Below are 21,599 nucleotides of genomic sequence, written 5' to 3'. Positions count from 1 at the left end.
ACAGACCACCACCACCGGAGTTCATACACTGACTGTGGGAGTGTGGAGAGGTGAGTGTGTGTATGTCCATGATTAGCAGGTAAAGCAGTCACTGGTGAGGGCTCCAAGCAGGACAGTGTGTGTGTGTGTGTGTGTGTCTGTGTGTGTGTGTGTGTGTGTGTGTGTGTGTGTGTGTGTGGCGTGCGTGCGTGTGTGTATGGACCCCCCAAAAAATTGCCACGCCCCTGCAGTGGTTTGTTTTAGAATAGAGGACTAATGCGGGAGGGCGCTTGCGCATGTGTGTGTGTGTGTGTGTGTCTGAGGGAGACTGTGGGAGATTGAGTGCTTTAATTAAAGAGCAGACAGATGCTGGAGAGAGAGAAGTAAAAACAGCCAGGAGGGACCGAGTCAGCAGGATACATCTCCCCTCTACAAACACACCATCCACACACACACACACACACACACACACACACACACACACACCTGGGCATTCCAGCATGTGTGTTCTCCATCCAGTTGGTGTATGAGTTGCTCTGCTGCTGCCTTCTCACCAAGCTGCTTGCCTATTGTCCTGTAGCCCATCCCAGCCTTGTGCAGGTCTACAATTTTATCCCTGATGTCCTTACACAGCTCTCTGGTCTTGGCCATTGTGGAGAGGTTGGAGTCTGTTTGATTGAGTGTGTGCACAGGTGTCTTTTATACAGGTAACGAGTTCAAACAGGTGCAGTTCATACAGGTAATGAGTGGAGAACAGGAGGGCTTCTTAAAGAAAAACTAACAGGTCTGTGAGAGCCTGAATTCTTACTGGTTGGTAGGTGATCAAATACTTATGTCATGCAATAAAATGCAAATTAATTACTTAAAAATCATACGATGTGATTTTCTGGATTTTTGTTTTAGATTCCGTCTCTCACAGTTGAAGTGTACCTATGATAAAAAATTACAGACCTCTACATGCTTTGTAAGTAGGAAAACCTGCAAAATCGGCAGTGTATCAAATACTTGTTCTCCCCACTGTATATTGCACTACTCATCTCATATGTATATACTGTATTCTATTCTATAATATTCTACTGTATCTTAGTCCATGCCGTTCTGTCATTGCTTGTCCATATATGTATATATTCTTAAATTCCATTCCTTACTAGATTTGTGTGTATTGGGTATATGTTGTGATGTTACTTGTTAGATATTACTTGTTAGATATTACTGCACTGTCGCAGCTAGAAGCACAAGCATTTCGCTACACCCGCAATAACATCTGCTAAACACGTATATGTGACAAATAACATTTGATTTGATTTGATTTGACAACAGAGCAGAGTTAATCAGTGAGACAGTAGAATAGAGAGAGGCTGTCAGGGGATGGAGGGAAAACATATACTGACTTATCTTTCTGCCCCACAGAGAGTCTTCCGACTCTCTGTCTTCCTCAAGTTCCTACACACACATACAAACACAAACACACAAACAAACACACACACACACACACACACACACACAAAAAAAACACGCAACACACATCAAATTATGCTTGAGGATTAGGGGTGAGCGTGTGTGTATAGCCTCACTCCAGTAGTCCAGCCTGTTTTTTCTCCAGTGGCTGTGTCCTCTCCAGGACCTGTGAATAATGAATGTTGGCCTTCACACAGTTAGCCAAGGGAGTAGCCGCAGCACGTGCACGCCTAGCATTCTGACAACAACAACAACAACAACAACAACAACAACACAGCCTGGAGTAAGAGCAAGGAGGTTTACTTTAGGAGGCTCAAATGATCTCTTCAGCTCGACAACTATTAGCTAACCGCTTCTATAAAGGTGCATAGGTGTCTGCCTGTAGCTCTAGAGCTACATTAATAGTAGTTGCAGTAGTTGTCCATCACATCATATACATTTACATTTAAGTCATTTAGCAGACGCTCTTATCCAGAGCGACTTACAAATTGGTGCATTCAACTTAGTATAGCCAGTGTGACAACCACCCTTTTTTTTATGGGGGGGGTGTAGAATGATTACTGTTATACTATTCCAGGTATTCCTTAAAGAGGTAGGGTTTCAAGTGTCTCCGGAAGGTGGTCAGTGACTCCGCTGTCCTGGCATCGTGGGGGAGCTTGTTCCACCATTGGGGTGCCAGAGCAGCGAATACATCAGTGGCAGTTGTTCTCCCCTAAGGGAGAAGGTAGAAGTTGGCCCTAACCACTGAAACAGGGTTCAGACAAGTCGTCCCCCTAATGGTTAAGTGTAGGATAATCTGATCCTAGATCTGTGATCAGGTACAACTTTCACCTTGAGCTGTAGCGCTAGGCTAACTGGCTAGGCTAACTGGCTAGACTAACAAGTTCACCTTGGGGTCGAAGGAGGCTTTGTTTTTGGTCAGCAGCTCCTCCACACTCTGACGGATCTCATGACTGATGTTCCTTGCCTCAAACGTGGCTATGTCCTCTCTCACCCCCCTCTTTGCCAGGAAACTACAGAGCGAGAGAGACAGAGAGAGAGAGAGAGAGAGAGAGAGAGAGAGAGAGAGAGAGAGAGAGAGAGAGAGAGAGAGAGAGAGAGAGACGCACAAGCTTTAAATCTGATAATGAGGCATCTAATGCAAATTCCAGCCTGAAGTTATTGAAGTAAAACTTCTAACTCTAATTAAGATCTAACAGTGACAAATCACCAGGTTTATTACTCGTATACATCCTAACACACTATGTATCACACACACACACACTTCCTAACACTGCTCAGAGCGGCTGCACTCACTCAATTAACACAACTCATCATCAACGGCAGATTAGGTTTTCTCAGACACTTCCTCTAGAATGGCTCGCAGACTTATGAGTGTTACAAATGACTGCAACAAGCCATTCAACAGAATACACTACGGACACACACACACACACACACACACACACACACACACACACACACACACACACACACTGACAGAATACACTACGGACACACACACACTACAAACACACACACTGACACACACACACACACACACACACACACACACACACACACACACTGACAGAATACACTACGGACACACACACACACTGACAAAATACACTACGGACACACACACACACACACACACACACACACACACACACTGACAGAATACACTACGGACACACACACACACTGACAGAATACACTAAGGACACACTGACAGAATACACTAAGGACACACACACACACTGACAGAATACACTACAGACACACACACACAATGACAGAATACACTACAGACACACATACAATGACAGAATACACTACGGACACACACACAATGACAGAATACACTACAGACACACACACAATGACAGAATACACTACGGACACACACACAGACACTGCTGTCTGGCCCTACATCACCATCTATCTGTCTCCGTATCACTCCTTATAGTTCTATTTCTCTCTGTATCACTCTGTCGTGACGTGACTTACTTTCATGTATAACTGTTATTTATTGAATCGCCTATCTATGTTTAATTGTCACTCGATTAAATTAATCATGTAACAATTAACTCATTAGGAATTTGGGGCACCACGGAATAAATTGTTTAACGAGTTACAATCTCTCGAATTAAACCCTTAGAAGATACACTACCGTTCAAAAGTTTGGGTGTCACTTCGAAAGAAAAGCTATTTTTTTGTCCATTAAAATAACATCAAATTGATCAGAAATACAGTGTAGACATTGTTGATGTTGTAAATGGCTATTGTAGCTGGAAACCGCTGATTTTTTATGGAATATCTACATAGGCAAACAGAGGGCCATTATCAGCAACCATCAGTCCTGTGTTCCAATGGCACGTTGTGTTTGCTAATCCAAGTTTATCATTTTAAAAGGCTAATTGATCAATAGAAAACCCTTTTGCAATTATGTTAGCACAGCTGAAAACTGTTGTGCTGATTAAAGAAGCAATCAAACTGGCCTTCTTGGGACTAGTTGAGTATATGGAGCATCATCAATTGTGGGTTTGATTACAGGATCAAAATGGCAAGAAACAAAGAACTTTCTTCTGAAACTCGTCAGTCTATTCTTGTACTGAGAAATGAAGGCTATTCCATAAGAGAAATTGCCAAGAAACTGAAGGTCTTGTTCAACGCTGTGTACTACTCCCTTCACAGAACAGCGCAAACTGGCTCTAACCAGAATAGAAAGAGGAGTGGGAGGCCCTGGTGCACAACTGAGCAAGAGGACAAATACATTAGAGTGTCTAGTTTGAGAAACAGACGCCTCACAGGACCTCAACTTGCAGCTTCATTAAATAGTACCCGCAAAACACCAGTCTCAATGTCAACAGTGAAGAGGCGACTCCGGGATGCTGACCTTCTAGGCAGAGTTGCAAAGAAAAAGCAATAGCTCAGCTGGCCAATAAAAATAAAATATTAAAATGGGCAGTCTGAGATATTGCTTTTTCTTTGCAACTCTGCCTAGAAGGTCAGCATCCTGGAGTCGCCTCTTCACTGTTCATGGACAAAAAAATCGCTTTTCTTTCGAAAACAAGGACATTTCTAAGTGACCCCAAACTTTTGAACGGTAGTGAGGGAAAAAAGTATTTTTGTTCCCCTGCTGATTTTGTACGTTTGCCCACTGACAAAGACATGATCAGTCTATCATTTTAATGGTAGGTTTATTTGAACAGTGAGAGACAGTTCCTCACCGTTCTCATGATCATTGCAACTCCACGAGGTGAGATCTTGCATGGAGCCCCAGGCCGAGGGAGATTGACAGTTCTTTTGCGTTTCTTCCATTTGCGAATAATCGCACAAACTGTTGTCACCTTCTCACCAAGCTGCTTGGCGATGGTCTTGTAGCCCATTCCAGCCTTGTGTAGGTCTACAATCTTGTCCCTGACATCATTGGAGAGCTCTTTGGTCTTGGCCATGGTGGGGAGTTTGGAATCTGATTGATTGATTGCTTCTGTGGACAGGTGTCTTTTACACAGGTAACAAGCTGAGATTAGGAGCACTCCTTTTAAGAGTGTGCTCCTAATCTTAGCTCGTTACCTGTATAAAAGACACCTGGGAGCCAGATATCTTTCTGATTGAGAGGGGGTCAAATACTTATTTCCCTCATTAAAATGCAAATCAATTTATAACATTTTTGACATGCGTTTTTCTGGATTTTTTTGTTGTTATTCTGTCTCTCACTGTTCAAATAAACCTACCATTAAAATTATAGACTGATCATTTCTTTGTCAGTGGGCAAACGTACAAAATCAGCAGGGGATCAAATACGTTTTTTCCCTCACTGTATGTTATATATATATCGATAACAGTCACTTATTAAATAATTACCTCTTATCAGTCTCATTCTGAACGTCGCATAATCCTTGGACCTGCAAGAACCCTAACCTTATTGATGAATCAGCAATACACAAATTGGCTTAATTATTTATTTGCTAACTAACTAAATAATAACAATAGAAACACACATTATTATTGTTGATTATTAACGTAATACAAAGAAAACAGGTCCCTAGTGGACTGGACTAACATTAGCATGAATGCTTGAGTAGTGGAGGGGTCAGAATGGAAGGGAGAGACAGAGATTCAAACTATTGTAGTTACTTTGGAGACTATGCTCACAGTAATCATAATACTTATGCACCCTACTAATGCTAATTCGGATTAGAAATTCAACATGTATTTATGTGTAGCTGTCCTCGAGAGTTGAATTGATGATGTTTGCCCACCAGAGATCCCAATGTCCTTGGTAGAGTTTCTGGTCGTAGTAGTGGTTAGCATGAATACTTCAGACATACCAGCGGTTGTCTGAGAGGGATTGTCCTCTATCTCGTGTCTTGTGTGAAAGTTCTCTAGACAACTATATATGCCAGCTGCAGACTGAAATGATAAGATCTAGTGTATTGTCTTCTTCTTAACCTCGTGTAGAGGTTGAGAGTTTCAGAGTTTCTCCATTTCAAAAGTGTGGACTAACGTCTCACGTTTTCTGGCCTTTCTAGTCTAACCATTTTGTAACTTGTAGCTTCAGCTTCACGCTTCTTGGTCTTGTAGCGTGTCAACCATTTTAAGCCGTGGGGCTTACTGGTCTGATATAAATTCAACCATTTGCAACGTTTGGCTCACACTTCACATCTAGTGGTCTTCCTTTGGTAATGGAGTTGTAGATTTAAACCATTTTGTAACGTTTAGCTCACGCTTCACGTCTGCTGGTCTTCCTTTGGTAATGGAGTTGTAGTTTTAAACCATTTTGTAATGTTTACCTCACGCTTCACGTCTGCTGGTCTTGTAGAGTGTCAACCATTTTAAGCCGTGGGGCTTACTGGTCTGATAGAAATTCAACCATTTGCAATGTTTGGCTCACGCTTCACATCTGCTGGTCTGAGGTGAATTTCGTCACAAGGCTTTTTATGCACTCAGGTTAAAAGGGGCGTTCAATCATGTTTACACAATCTCTGATGTCACTCGGGGCGTGGCTAGTCACTGTGCATAGTTTATATGAAAAACGATTATCTCATTAGAAGACTAAAATCACATTCCTATCTTCACCTAAATACTCTCATACTTAATCATATATTTTATATAACATTTAGATGTAAACTTGATAGATAGAATATGTACATTTTCCGAGTTGCAGTTATTACTTGATACCATCCTTAATGACATCACAAAATAATAAACAATATGACATGATTATTCTTTAGCTCCCCACTGACCATTTCCCACATTCTTTTAAGAAGGAATATTGTTTCATTAGCCACTTTTGGATGTTGGAGTCTTGGCGGGAAGACTTCCTTTGTTAACAAGTGTCACGATCGTCGTAAGCAACGGACCAAGGCGCAGCGTGATATGCGTACATCATTTAATGAGTACTTATTAACAATAACAAAACAACAAAACGATACGTGAAGTCCTAAGGTTAACAAAACACAAACCTCTCCGGAACAAGATCCCACAAATGACAAGTGCAAAACAGGCTGCCTAAGTATGGTTCCCAATCAGAGACAACGAGCCACAGCTGTCTCTAATTGGGAACCACCCTGGCCAACATAGAAATAAACGATCTAGAAAGAAACACATAGAAAACAAAACATAGACACTACACACCCTGGCTCAACATTTAAGAGTCCCCAGAGCCAGGGCGTGACAACAAGGAAATAGTTCTATATCTCCCTGTATCACTATTTATAGTTCTATCTCTCTTAATCTTGCACACTAAACCTCTCTCTTTCCCTAAATCTCTAGTTCACTCCCTCCCTACCTCTCCCTTCCTCGTTCTCTCCCTCTCTCTGCCCCCTCCCTCCCTCCTTCTCCCTTCCTCCTTCTCTCCCTCCCTCTACAGCATGGTCTGCCTTATCCAGCTTAAATGTAGGCCAGCTATGCTGTTGACCTACGGAGAAGCCCTGTGTTTGTGTTTGTTTATCCAGTATCATCTGAAACAGCCAGGGGAGACAAATATTCACAAGGTAAAACAACAGATAATGCAGAGATGTGAATGCTGGGACGTGTGTTGGGGATAATGCAGGGATGTGAATGTGGTGACGTGTGTTGGGGATAATGCAGGGATGTGAATGTGGGGACGTGTTGGGGATAATGCAATGATGTGAATGTGGGGACGTGTGTTGGGGATAATGCAGAGATGTGAATGTGGGGACGTGTGTTGGGGATAATGCAGGGATGTGAATGTGGGGACGTGTGTTGGCGATAATGCAGGGATGTGAATGTGGGGACGTGTGTTGGGGATAACGCAGGGATGTGAATGTGGGGACGTGTTTTGGGGATAACGCAGGGATGTGAATGTGGGGACGTGTGTTGGGGATAATGCAAGGATGTGAATGTGGGGACGTGTTTGGGTGCTGTGAGGATAGTCTGGTTGTTTTCACCTGCACTTCTCTCATCTCGTCGTCTATTTTCCCCTTCCTCTCTTCACACTTAGACACCTCCTGAGCATCTCAGTCTTCTGGTCAATGGCATTCTGAAACCCAAAGCAGAGAGGGGAGGGAAGGGGAGTTGGCTAGTGCCTGAAGTCGAACCAGACGCATATAAAGGAAGTGATGGAGTCCCTTCTGGGAGGGGTGAAAGATTAATTGACAGCGGAGGGTGGAGGGTGGGAGGGAAGGAGGGAGACTGATTGGTAATGAAAAGTCATCTGAGTCAAAAAATTTAAATTTTCTTCCACCTCATTCTCTCCTCTCATCCTCCCTGTCTCTCCCCATCCCTCCTCCCCTCAACCTCCTCATCTACCCCCATTCCTCCACGTCCCTTCCTCCCATCCCTCCTCCCCTCAACCTCCTCATCTACCCCCATTCCTCCACGTCCCTTCCTCCCATCCCTCCTCCCCTCAACCTCCTCATCTACCCCATTTCTCCAAGTCCCTTCCTCCCATCCCTCCTCCCCTCAACCTCCTCATCTACCCCCATTCCTCCACGTCCCTTCCTCCCATCCCTCCTCCCCTCAACCTCCTCATCTACCCCATTCTCCACGTCCCTTCCTCCCATCCCTCCTCCCCTCAACCTCCTCATCTACCCCCATTCCTCCACGTCCCTTCCTCCCATCCCTCCTCCCCTCAACCTCCTCATCTACCCCATTCCTCCACGTCCCTTCCTCCCATCCCTCCTCCCCTCAACCTCCTCATCTACCCCCATTCCTCCACGTCCCTTCCTCCCATCCCTCCTCCCCTCAACCTCCTCATCTACCCCCCATTCCCTTCCTCCCATCCCTCCTCCCCTCAACCTCCTCATCTACCCCCATTCCTCCACGTCCCTTCCTCCCCATCCCTCCTCCCCTCCAACTCCCTGTTTCCTGTCTGCAGCTACATGGGAGAGTTGTTCCTGCCCACAGGGACGCATCTGCCTCCTAATTATCACTCCCCAAACTCACACCCCTCATCAACTGACAGCTCAAATTATGTCCCGCCATCTCTCGCTCTCTCCCTTCATCTCTGTGACTGAAGACTCAACCCCCCACTGAGAGAGATGGGGAGATATCTTAACTAATGAACAGAGTTCTCCCCAGTACATCTACCCATCAGGGAGAAGGGGAAAGGGGAAGAAACAGAGAAAACATTGGCTATGAGGACACACATACACTATGCGGTAGAGAGCAGCAGGGAGAGAGAAGGGGTGTAAACAAAGAGAAAGTTTGGATGAAAAGTTGGTGCAGTACATCAGCCTGAAGGAGATTGAAGTCCCTGTGGGGACCCCTGTCTCAGTCTATGACTGAGACAGCCCTTTGAATGTAATTTAATTGAGAGAGAGAGAGAGAGAGAGAGAGGGGAGAGAGAGAGAGAGAGAGAGAGAGGGAGAGAGAGAGAGAGAGAGAGAGAGAGAGAGAGAGAGAGAGAGAGAGAGAGAGAGAGAGACAGAGAGAGAGAGAGACAGAGAGAGAGAGCGAGAGCGAGAGAAAGGGAAAGAAAGAAAGAAAGAAAGAAAAAGAAAGAAAGAAAGAAAGAAAGAAGAAAGAAAGAAAGAAAGAAAGAAAGAAAGAAAGAAAGAAAGAGAAAGTAAAGAAAGAAAGTAAGTAAGTAAGTAAGTAAGTAAGTAAGTAAGTAAGTAAGTAAGTAAGTAAGTAAGTAAGTAAGTAAGTAAGTAAGTAAGTAAGTAAAGTAAAGAAAGTAAGAAAGAAAGAAAGAAAGAAAGAAAGAAAGAAAGAAAGAAAGAAAGAAAGAAAGAAAGAAAGAAAGAAAGAAAGAAAGAAAGAAAGAAAGAAAGAAAGAAAGAAAGAAAGAAAGAAAGAAAGAAAGAAAGAGAGGAGCTGTCATTGGAATCTGCTCAGCAGTTGTCACAGAAAAGGCCTTGGCGAATCGGACAACAACCAGGCCTGTCCACCGCAGGCTTAAAGAGGTGTCAAAGAGACCCGCCATGCTCCACACACACACACACACACACACACACACACACACACACACACACACACACACACACACACACACACACACACACACACACACACACACACACACACACACACACACACACACACACACACACACACACACACACACACACACACACACACACACACACACACACACACACACACAAAATGACAGCTCATGCCAGAGAAACAACTGTGCACAAAAGTACAAGCATACTCCAATGCTCACCTCACCCCAGCCTACACACAGTGTGCTTTCAATCCTTCAGTTCGCTTCATTCAGTTTAGACACGCCTGCCTGGGGGGACACAGCCAATCACATCAGATGTCACAATTAGGTCTCATGATATGACAATATGTTCATTCAGCAGACTGTTTCATCCAAAACAGTTAACACAAACATCTGCATATGCACTGCTGCAGGGAGTTTGTGTGTGAGCGCTAAGTGAATGCCAAGTGTGTGTATATGGTGTGTATATGGTGTGTGTTACCTGTAGGTGTTGCTGTCTGAGAGTGAGCTGGCTCTGTTTGCTGCTTTAAATGGAGGTGTAGACGTGGAGGAAGGCCATGTGCTGACTGGCTGTGGCTCCATAATCTCTACAAGACTCATGGATCATCAGGAAGGACCGACACAGATCACCCTGACCCGACGCTGGGAGGGACAACACAAACAAGACTGAAAGAGAGAAGGAAAGAAGGAAGGAAAGAGAGAAAGAGAGAGAGAGAGAGGGGGAGAGAGAGAGAGAGAGAGAGAGAGAGAGAGAGAGAGAGAGAGAGAGAGAGAGAGAGAGAGAGAGAGAGAGAGGAATAGAGAGAGAGAGAGAGAGAGAGAGAGAGAGAGAGAGAGAGAGAGAGAGAGAGAGAGAGAGAGAGAGAGAGAGAGAGAGAGAGAGAGAGAGAGAGAGAGAGAGAGAGAGAGAGAGAGAGAGAGACTCTGCAAAAACATCCTCCGTGTACAACGTAAAACACCAAATAATGCATGCAGAGCAGAATTAGGCCAATACCCGCTAATTATCAAAATCCAGAAAAGAGCCGTTAAATTCTATAACCACTTAAAAGGAAGCGATTCCCAAACCTTCCATAACAAAGCCATCACCTACAGAGAGATGAACTTGGAGAAGAGTCCCCTAAGTAAGCTTGTCCTGGGCCTCTGTTCACAAACACAAACAGACCCCACACAGCCCCAGGACAACAACAACAACAACAACAACACAATTAGACCCAACCAAATCATGAGAAAACAAAAAGAGAATTACTTGACACATTGGAAAGAACAAACAAAAAAACAGAGCAAACTAGAATGCTATTTGGCCCTAAACAGAGAGTACACAGTGGCAGAATACCTGACCACTGTGACTGACCCAAACTTAAGGAAAGCTTTGACTATGTACAGACTCAGTGAGCATAGCCTTGCTATTGAGAAAGGCCGCCGTAGGCAGACCTGGCTCTCAAGAGAAGACAGACTATGTGCACACTGCCCACAAAATGAGGTGGAAACTGAGCTGCACTTCCTAACCTCCTGCCAAATGTATGACCATATTAGAGACACATATTTCCCTCAGATTACAGCGATCCACAAAGAATTCGAAAACAAACCCAATTTTGATAAACTCCCTTATCTACTGGGTGAAAAACCACAGTGTGCCATCACAGCTGCAAGATTTGTGACCTGTTGCCACAAGAAAAGGGCAACCAGTGAAGAACAAACATCATTGTTGTAAATACAACCCATATTTATGTTTATTTATTTTCCCATTTGTACTTTAACTCTTTGCACATTGTTACAACACTGTATATATACATAATATGACATTTGAAATGTCTTTATTCTTTTGAAACTTCTGAGTGTAATGTTTACTGTTAATATTTATTGTTTATTTCACTTTTGTTTACTATCTACTTCACTTGCTTTGGCAATGTTAACACACGTTTCCCATGCCAATAAAGCCCTTAAATTGAAATTGAATTGAATTGAGAGAGAGAGAGAGGGAGAGAGAAAGAGGAGCAGATCACCCTGACCCGACGCTGGGAGGGACAACACAAACAAGACTGAAAGAAGGAAGGAGAGAGAGAGAGAGAGAGAGAGAGAGAGAGAGAGAGCTGTCATTGGAATCTGCTCAGCAGTTGTCACAGAAAAGGCCTTGGCGAATTGGACAACAACCAGGCCTGACAGTTAGTTATAAATTAGTTATAGTTTCATTTTCCATGTTTAGCCTTTTATATTTCTACTATTGACTATTACCATTTTTTTTACATTCATTTATTTTGTTTGTATAATTATTTTCTACCATTTTCTTTATTTTATTTCATTCATTATTAATTTATTACAATGTATATTGTATACATTGTTGCTTTGGCAATATTGACACAATGTTTTTCATGCCAATATAGCAGCTTGAATTTTGAATTTGAGTGTGAGAGATTGAAAGGGAGAGAGAGAGAGAGAGAGAGAGAGAGAGAGAGAGAGAGAGAGAGAGAGAGAGAGAGAGAGAGAGAGAGAGAGAGAGAGAGAGAGAGAGAGAGAGAGAGAGAGAGAGAGAGAGAGAGAGAGAGGGAGAGAGAGCGCGAGAGAGCGAGAGAGAGCGCGAGAGAGCGAGAGAGAGAGAGATGAAGAGAGAGATGAAGAGAGAGAGAGAGAGAGAGAGAGAGAGAGAGAGAGAGAGAGAGAGAGAGAGAGAGAGAGAGAGAGAGAGAGAGAGAGAGAGAGAGAGAGAGATGAAGAGGGAGTGAAACAAAAAGAAAGAGTGTACTGCTGTCCTTGTCCCTTTACCCCCCAGCTGAAATGCCAGTAGTTTAGTCAGAGGAACTCAGAGGGAAGAGACATTTATTGATCTGATCCTGCAGCATCTACAGAACACACACAGCATTACAATAAACAGGGTAGAGGAGAACGACAAAGGGAGAGGAGGGGAGAGAGAGAGAGGACATGAGAGAACATGAGAGAACAGAGGATGTGTAGATCTGTCGATGTGCCCTTGAGCAAAGCACTTAACCCTAATTGTAAGTCACTCTAGAAACGTTAAATGACTTAAATGACTAAAATGTAATGTAATGTAAATGTAGATGAGTAGCTAGATTGATGAGTCTCTCACGGTAGGTAAAGTAGTTGAAGTGGGGTCCAGTGAATCCGTCCTGGGATGCAGGATCTTTGAGAGAGGAGAGGAGGAGCTCCAGCTCCACTGGGGAGTACAGGCCTGGAACCTCACCTACAACACACATATAACACACACTGATCTCAGTACAGTAAAATACAGACCCCAGGCTAAGTACCTCATCTACAACACATATAACACTGATCTCAGTACAGTACAGTACAGACCCCAGGCAAGTACCTCATCTACAACACATATAACACTGATCTCAGTACAGTACAGACCCCTGACCAGTACCTCATCTACAACACATATAACACTGATGTCAGTACACTTACATTGAAAGCGGTTTACCATCCCGAAAAGTATTATTATTATTTTAATTTTTTAAGTCTGCCTCTGCTAAATGAATATAAGGGAAACACTGCACACTAACGCATTAGTCACCCATACGCACCCACAGAAAGACAGACAGACAGACATACAGTGAGGGAAAAAAGTATTTGATCCCCTGCTGATTTTGTACGTTTGCCCACTGACAAAGAAATGATCAGTCTATAATGTTAATGGTAGGTTTACTTGAACAGTGAGAGACAGAATAAAAACAAAAAAATCCAGAAAAACGCATGTCAAAAATTTTAGAAATTGATTTGCATTTTAATGAGGGAAATAAGTATTTGACCCCATCTCAATCAGAAAGATTTCTGGCTCCCAGGTGTCTTTTATACAGGTAACGAGCTAAGATTAGGAGCACACTCTTAAAGGGAGTGCTCCTAATCTCAGCTTGTTACCTGTAAAAAAGACACCTGTCCACAGAAGCAATCAATCAATCAGATTCCAAACTCTCCACCATGGCCAAGACCAAAGAGCTCTCCAAGGATGTCAGGGACAAGATTGTAGACCTACACAAGGCTGGAATTGGCTACAAGACCATCGCCAAGCAGCTTGGTGAGAAGGTGACAACAGTTTGTGCGATTATTCGCAAATGGAAGAAACGCAAAAGAACTGTCAATCTCCCTCGGCCTGGGGCTCCATGCAAGATCTCACCTCATGGAGTTGCAATGATCATGAGAACGGTGAGGAATCAGCCCAGAACTACACGGGAGGATCTTGTCAATGATCTCAAGGCAGCTGGGACCATAGTCACCAAGAAAACAATTGGTAACACACTACGCCGTGAAGGACTGAAATCCTGCAGCACCCGCAAGGTCCCCCTGCTCAAGAAAGCACATATACATGCCCGTCTGAAGTTTGCCAATGAACATCTGAATGATTCAGAGGAGAACTGAGTGAAAGTGTTGTGGTCAGATGAGACCAAAATCAAGCTCTTTGGCATCAACTCAACTCGCCGTGTTTGGAGAAGTGCTGCCTATGACCCCAAGAACACCATCCCCACCATCAAACATCGAGGTGTTTTTCTGCTAAGGGGACAGGACAACTTCACTGCATCAAAGGGACGATGGACGGGGCCATGTACCGTCAATTCTTGTGTGAGAACCTTCCCTCAGCCAGGGCATTGAAAATGGGTTGTGGATGGGTATTCCAGCATGACAATGACCCAAAACACACGGCCAAGGCAACAAAGGAGTGGCTCAAGAAGAAGCACATTAAGGTCCTGGAGTGGCCTAGCCAGTCTCCAGACCTTAATCCCATAGAAAATCTGTGGAGGGAGCTGAAGGTTCGAGTTGCCAAACATCAGCCTTGAAACCTTAATAACTTGGAGAAGATCTACAAAGAGGAGTGGAACAAAATCCCTCCTGAGATGTGTGCAAACCTGGTGACCAACTACAAGAAACGTCTGACCTCTGTGATTGCCAACAAGGGTTTTGCCACCAAGTACTAAGTCATGTTTTGCAGAGGGGTCAAATACTTACTTCCCTCATTAAAATGCAAATCAATTTATAACATTTTTGACATGAGTTTTTCTGGATTATTTTGTTATTATTCTGTCCCCCACTGTTCAAATAAACCTACCATTAAAATTTTTGACTGATCATGTCTTTGTCAGTGCGCAAACGTACAAAATCAGCAGGGGATCAAATACTTTTTTCCCTCACTGTACAGACAGACACAGAGGTATGATATCTTACGGTCTTCAGGTTGTGTTTGAGTGACTATCCGCGGGAGGTCTTGGGTGTGTAGAGTGTGTATCCATGAATGTGTGAAACCATGTATGTGGCAGTGCATCTGCCCACCCCACTGCATCCGGCCGGGAGCAGAGAGCCCCCCGGGCCACTCAGTAAGACACCTCCCAGAACAACAGTAGGTCAAACTCCCTGTTGTCATGACCATACAGGACCGCTCCCTACAGAGGAGAGAGATGCATTAATACACACACACACACACTCTCTCTCCCTGTCATACACAATACAAACAGACACCGACACTGACCTTGTGTATGACCTGGCGTAGGTCGGCACAGTCGAAGCGTCCCAGAGATTTACCGTGTAGGGGCAGGGACTGACCAGGGGCCATCACTCCCCCTCCATCAGACGCACCCCACGTCACATAGAAACCATCTGCAGGTAGAAAATACAGTTATACACACTGTTATATAGACACACATCAGTACATTCGCACACACCAACCCACCCACCCACCCACACACACACACACACCCATCCACACACCCCCACCCACACACACACACACACACACACTAACCCCACTTCACGTAGAACCCATTTACAGGACAAGATCATACACACAGAACCCATTTACAGGACAAGACCATACACACAGAACCCATTTACAGGAAAATACCATACACACAAAACCCATTTACAGGACAAGACCATACACACAGAACCCATTTACAGGAAAATACCATACACACAGAACCCATTTACAGGAAAATACCATACACACAGAACCCATTTACAGGAAAATACCATACACACAGAACCCATTTACAGGAAAATACCATACACACAGAACCCATTTACAGGACAAGACCATACACACAGAACACATTTACAGGAAAATACCATACACACAGAACCCATTTACAGGACAAGACCATACACACAGAACCCATTTACAGGACAAGACCATACACACAGAGCCCATTTACAGGAAAATACCATACACAGAGAACCCATTTACAGGACAAGACCATACACACAGAACCCATTTACAGGACAAGACCATACACACATAACCCATTTACAGGACAAGACCATACACACAGAACCCATTTACAGGACAAGACCATACACACAGAACCCATTTACAGGAAAATACCATACACACAGAACCCATTTACAGGACAAGACCATACACACAGAACCCATTTACAGGACAAGACCATACACACAGAACCCATTTACAGGACAAGACCATACACACAGAACCCATTTACAGGACAAGACCATACACACATAACCCATTTACAGGACAGGAACCATACACACAGAACCCATTTACAGGACAAGACCATACACACAGAATCCATTTACAGGAAAATACCATACACACAGAACCCATTTACAGGACAAGACCATACACACAGAACCCATTTACAGGACAAGACCATACACACAGAACCCATTTACAGGACAAGACCATACACACATAACCCATTTACAGGACAAGACCATACACACAGAACCCATTTACAGGAAAATACCATACACACAGAACCCATTTACAGGAAAATACCATACACACAGAACCCATTTACAGGACAAGACCATACACACAGAACCCATTTACAGGACAAGACCATACACACAGAACCCATTTACAGGACAAGACCATACACACAGAACCCATTTACAGGACAAGACCATTCACACATAACCCATTTACAGGACAAGACCATACACACAGAACCCATTTACAGGACAAGACCATACACACAGAACCCATTTACAGGACAAGACCATACACACAGAACCCATTTACAGGACAAGACGATACACACAGAACCCATTTCACAGAGAAACCAACTACAGAGAACCCACTGTCATACTGGTCACACACACACACTGTGCAGAGGGAGAGGAGCACTGAGATGTGTGTGTGTGTGTTACCTGTCATGTTGTCGATTGCGTCGGAGCCCCAGTCCCCTCATATGACGGAGGAGAGGATGTTGTCAAAGGAATGGATGTCTTTCGAGGAGATCAGTCGGTCTCTGAACAGCCTCCTGGCCTCATAGGCTACCACCTCCAACACTGAGTCTGTTATATTAGTTCCTTACAGACACAGAGAGGAGGGTTAATACACTGATTAAAGGGTAAATACACACACATACGTTGAGTGTACAAAACATTAAGAACACCTTCCTAATATTGAGTTGCACCCCACCCCCCCACCCCTTTTTGCCCTCAGAACAGCCTCAATTCAAGGTGTTGAAAGGATTCCACAGGGATGCTGGCCCATGTTGACTCCAATGTTTCCCACAGTTGTGTCAAGTTGGCTGGATGTCCTTTGGGTGGTGGACCATTTTTGATACACACAGGAAACTGTTGAGTGTAAAAAAGAAAACAGCAGCATTGCAGTTCTTGACACAAACCGGTGCACCTGGCACCTACTACCATACCCCGTTCAAACGCACTTAAATATTGTGTCTTGCCCATTCACCCTCTGAATGGCATATATACACAATCTCAATTGTCTCAAGGCTTAAAGATCCTTCTTTAACCCGTCTCCTCCCCTTCATCTACACTGGTTGAAGTGGATTTAACAAGTGACATCAGTAAGGGATCATAGCTTTCACCAGGATTCACCTGGTCAGTCTCTGTCATGGAAAGAGCAGGTGTTCTTAATGTTTTGTACACTCAGTGTTCACTACTACATTATAACATACTGCAAAAAGACACGCAGCATCAAGATCAAGACAGCTCAGAGTGCACACTCACACACCAGAGAAGAGAGTTGAAGTGATGAGAGAGTGAGTTGTGACATACCGTGTAGAAAAGGTAAACAGCAGCAGGGAGGGAGAGTAAAAAACGATGAGTCGTATAAAAAATAAAAATAAATGTCAGCAAACGCTTTTAATTAAAATGACTGATTGGACTCCCTATCACAGGACGAACACATTGCAGGAGGGAGGGAGAGAGTGACAGAGGGAGAGATGAAGGAGGACAGAGAGAAGGGGATGATGAAAGAGAGAGAGAGACAGACGGGTGACAGAGGGAGCAGAACAGGGGAGCGAAAGAGAGGAAGAAAGTGATGGTTAATGCAGGAGGCAGGGAGAGGGAGAGAACTACTGACTTTCAGAGGATATTCAGAAATATCCAACAGCAGCTAGAATCAAAGGCCAGTACAATATAAGTTAAGACAGTTACGAAATAATTAGATGTTTTCAATGAGAAGTCGGCAACAAGAGAGAAAACCCATGCAATTAGCAGAACTAAGTATTGCAGACATTTATTTTTTACTTTTTGGTGACATCGCCATGTCAAAATGGGTCCCAAAAAAGATGGTGTAGTGCAAGGGTTCCTAAACTTGTTTGGCCAACAACTTTTTTTGACCCCCCCCCATGAAAAAAGGTTATGTAATAAACGGCCAATTTTAACTTTTTTACTTGGGGTTATGAAAGTCTATTACAAATCAGTCTGACTGTAAATATGAAGACAGTAAGGTTTGAAGTGACTGAAATGCATCAGAAAGGTATTGGGAAGTTCAGAAGATCATCAGGCAATAATGTTGTACAATTTTCTGTGTAGAAAACTAACATCATCCTTGATGATGATCTTTTCCCCCCGTTTGATTTAGAGCTCTTGTCCACTCAGCTCTAATGTCTTGTGGGCATAGTAGAGGGAAACAGGGCGTACATACGTGTTCCTGAGAGTCTTATCTTTCAGTGATGGGGTCATAATATTGTGTAGCTTAAACCATTAAAAAGATAAAGACACATTTGTAGGAAGAAAACAGACACCGCTCTGTTTATTACAACCGCATGTAGCAGCTACAGGAGGTTACTGACGTAACCCTGGTTCTATGAACCAAGCATACATTTTATCTCACGACCCCATTTCCACGTGGGGTCGCGACCCCTATTTTGGCAAACCTTGGTGTGCTGATTGTGGTCTGATCGTGTGATTTAACCCTGTAGAGGTTCCAGTGGACTATGAGAGAGTTGATTTAACGCTGTGGTCTGACTAGAGGTTCCAGTGGACTATGAGAGTTGATTTAACCCTGTGGTCTGACTAGAGGTTCCAGTGGACTATGAGAGAGTTGCTTGAACCCTGTGGTCTGACTAGAGGTTCCAGTGGACTATGAGAGAGTTGCTTGAACCCTGTGGTCTGACTAGAGGTTCCAGTGGACTATGAGAGAGTTGATTTAACTCTGTGGTCTGACTAGAGGTTCCAGTGGACTATGAGAGAGTTGATTTAACCCTGTGGTCTGACTAGAGGTTCCAGTGGACTATGAGAGAGTTGATGTAACTCTGTGGTCTGACTAGAGGTTCCAGTGAACTATGAGAGAGTTGATTTAACCCTGTGGTCTGACTATAGGTTCCAGTGAACTATGAGAGAGTTGATTTAACCCTGTTGTTTTAACCCTGTGGAAGTAGAGTCAGTGGTATGAAGTGTGATCTGACCACGTGGTTTGACCGTGCTGTTGTGGTTGACTCACCTGCGGTCAGGTCATATCGTAGCAGGCTGAGCACCCACTGGGTGAGGACACACGGTGTGAACAGGTAGAGGCTGTGGTCATCCTCCATGAACTTAGCCTTCACCTGAGACCAGAGGAACAGAGAGTTAGAAAGGCAAACACACACCCACCTGTGTAATAAATGTCTGTATAGTGTGTGGTTTCTGTTTGCCCCCCTAAGAGTGAGGATTAGATATAAGAGGCAGTAAGTACGTGCTGTGATAAGAGCAGTCTAATCTAAAGCTGCTACTTGGAAAGACTAGAGCAGCTTAAAGCTGAAGCTTTAGTCTGATAACACATAAACTCATCTGAGACAGCACAGACACACACACACACACACACCTGTTCCAGAGACCCTGCTAGCTGGTGTGTTTTCCCAGTGCTGGCCCAGGCTGCCTGGCTCCCAAGGCTCCTCTGGAGAACAGGCTGCAGGTACGCATAGTAGATGGTCTGAAGCTGCTCCCTGTCTGGATAACTAGAGAGGAGAGAGTGGGTGAGTGTTAGTGTGTGTGTTTGGGGAGGGGGGGTTCTTCTGTCCAAAAATCCAAACAACGATAGTGAAACAAGGAAAATTCTCCCTCGTGGTGACATTTCCCATGAAAGGCTATTTTAAGCTTAGGGGTTAGGTTTAGGGTTAGGGTTAGGGTTAAGGGTTAGAAGTTAGGGAAAATAGGATTTTGAATGGCATTTTTTTTTTATGTCCCCACGAGGATAGAAGAACATAATGTGTGTGTGTGTGTGTGTGTGTGTGTGTGTGTGTGTGTGTGTGTGTGTGTGTGTGTGTGTGTGTGTGTGTGTGTGTGTGTGTGTGTGTGTGTGTGTGTGTGTGTGTGTGTGTAGCCATACTCACTCTATGGTGCAGATGCATACTATGGAGGTGAAGCAGGAGGTGAGTGTGTGTCGTCCCACAGCGCCTCCTGCTGACATGCAGCCCACCACCTGGAAGTTCTCTGGACCCACCCTCTAGGTTCTCATCATACAACCCATGGTACGTCAGCACCTACAACCCACAAGGTGGAGAGAGGAGAACTCTGTCACGTTATGAAAGCTTGACTCATTTCTGTCTTACACATCGATCAATAAATAATGTATTTTCAGTGTTGTGTTATGTTACATTGCATTGATTGAGGTTGTGTTATGTTGCGTTGTATTGTGTTGTATTTATTGTACTGTATTGTATTGTAGTGTATTGTAGTGTATTGCAGTGTATTGTAGTATATTGTATTGTAGTTTATTGCAGTGTATTGCAGTGTATTGCAGTGTATTTTAGTGTATTATAGTGTATTGTACTGTAGTGTATTGTATAGTAGTGTATTGTACTGTAGTGTATTGTATAGTACTGTATTGTACTGTAGTGTTTTGTATAGTAGCGCATTGTACTGTAGTGTATTGTATAGTACTGTATTGTATTGTACTGTAGTGTATTGTATAGTACTGTATTGTACAGTAGTGTATTGTATAGTACTGTATTGTACTGTAGTGTATTGTATAGTACTGTATTGTACTGTAGTGTATTGTATAGTACTGTAGTGTATTTAATAGTACTGTATTGTACTGTAGTGTATTGTATAGTACTGTATTGTACTGTAGTGTATTGTATAGTACTGTATTGTACTGTAGTGTATTGTATAGTATTGTATTGTACTGTAGTGTATTGTATAGTACTGTATAGTACTGTAGTGTACTGTATAGTACTGTATTGTACTGTAGTGTATTGTATAGTACTGTATTGTACTGTAGTGTAGTGTATAGTACTGTATTGTACTGTAGTGTATTGTATAGTACTGTATTGTACTGTAGTGTATTGTATAGTACTGTATTGTACTGTAATGTATTGTATAGTACTGTATTGTACTGTAGTGTAGTGTATAGTACTGTATTGTACTGTAGTGTATTGTATAGTACTGTATTGTACTGTAGTGTATTGTATAGTACTGTATTGTACTGTAATGTATTGTATAGTACTGTATTGTACTGTAGTGTATTGTATAGTACTGTATTGTACTGTAGTGTATTGTATAGTACTGTATTGTACTGTAGTGTATTGTATAGTACTGTATTATACTGTAGTGTATT

At 43.4% G+C, this 21,599-nt stretch overlaps 1 pseudogene; it reads right to left on the bottom strand.

The window, feature by feature from the left end:
• Nucleotides 1–15,037: 15,037 nt before the first annotated feature.
• LOC121557684 lies at nucleotides 15,038–20,450 on the bottom strand (annotated as a pseudogene).
• Between the last annotated feature and the right edge of the window lie 1,149 nt (nucleotides 20,451–21,599).

This window comes from Coregonus clupeaformis, chromosome 5, assembly GCF_020615455.1.
Source record: "Coregonus clupeaformis isolate EN_2021a chromosome 5, ASM2061545v1, whole genome shotgun sequence".
Classification (NCBI taxonomy): domain Eukaryota; kingdom Metazoa; phylum Chordata; class Actinopteri; order Salmoniformes; family Salmonidae; genus Coregonus; species Coregonus clupeaformis.
Note: the sequence above shows the minus strand (reverse complement) of the source record. Positions and strands in the feature narration are given on the sequence as shown.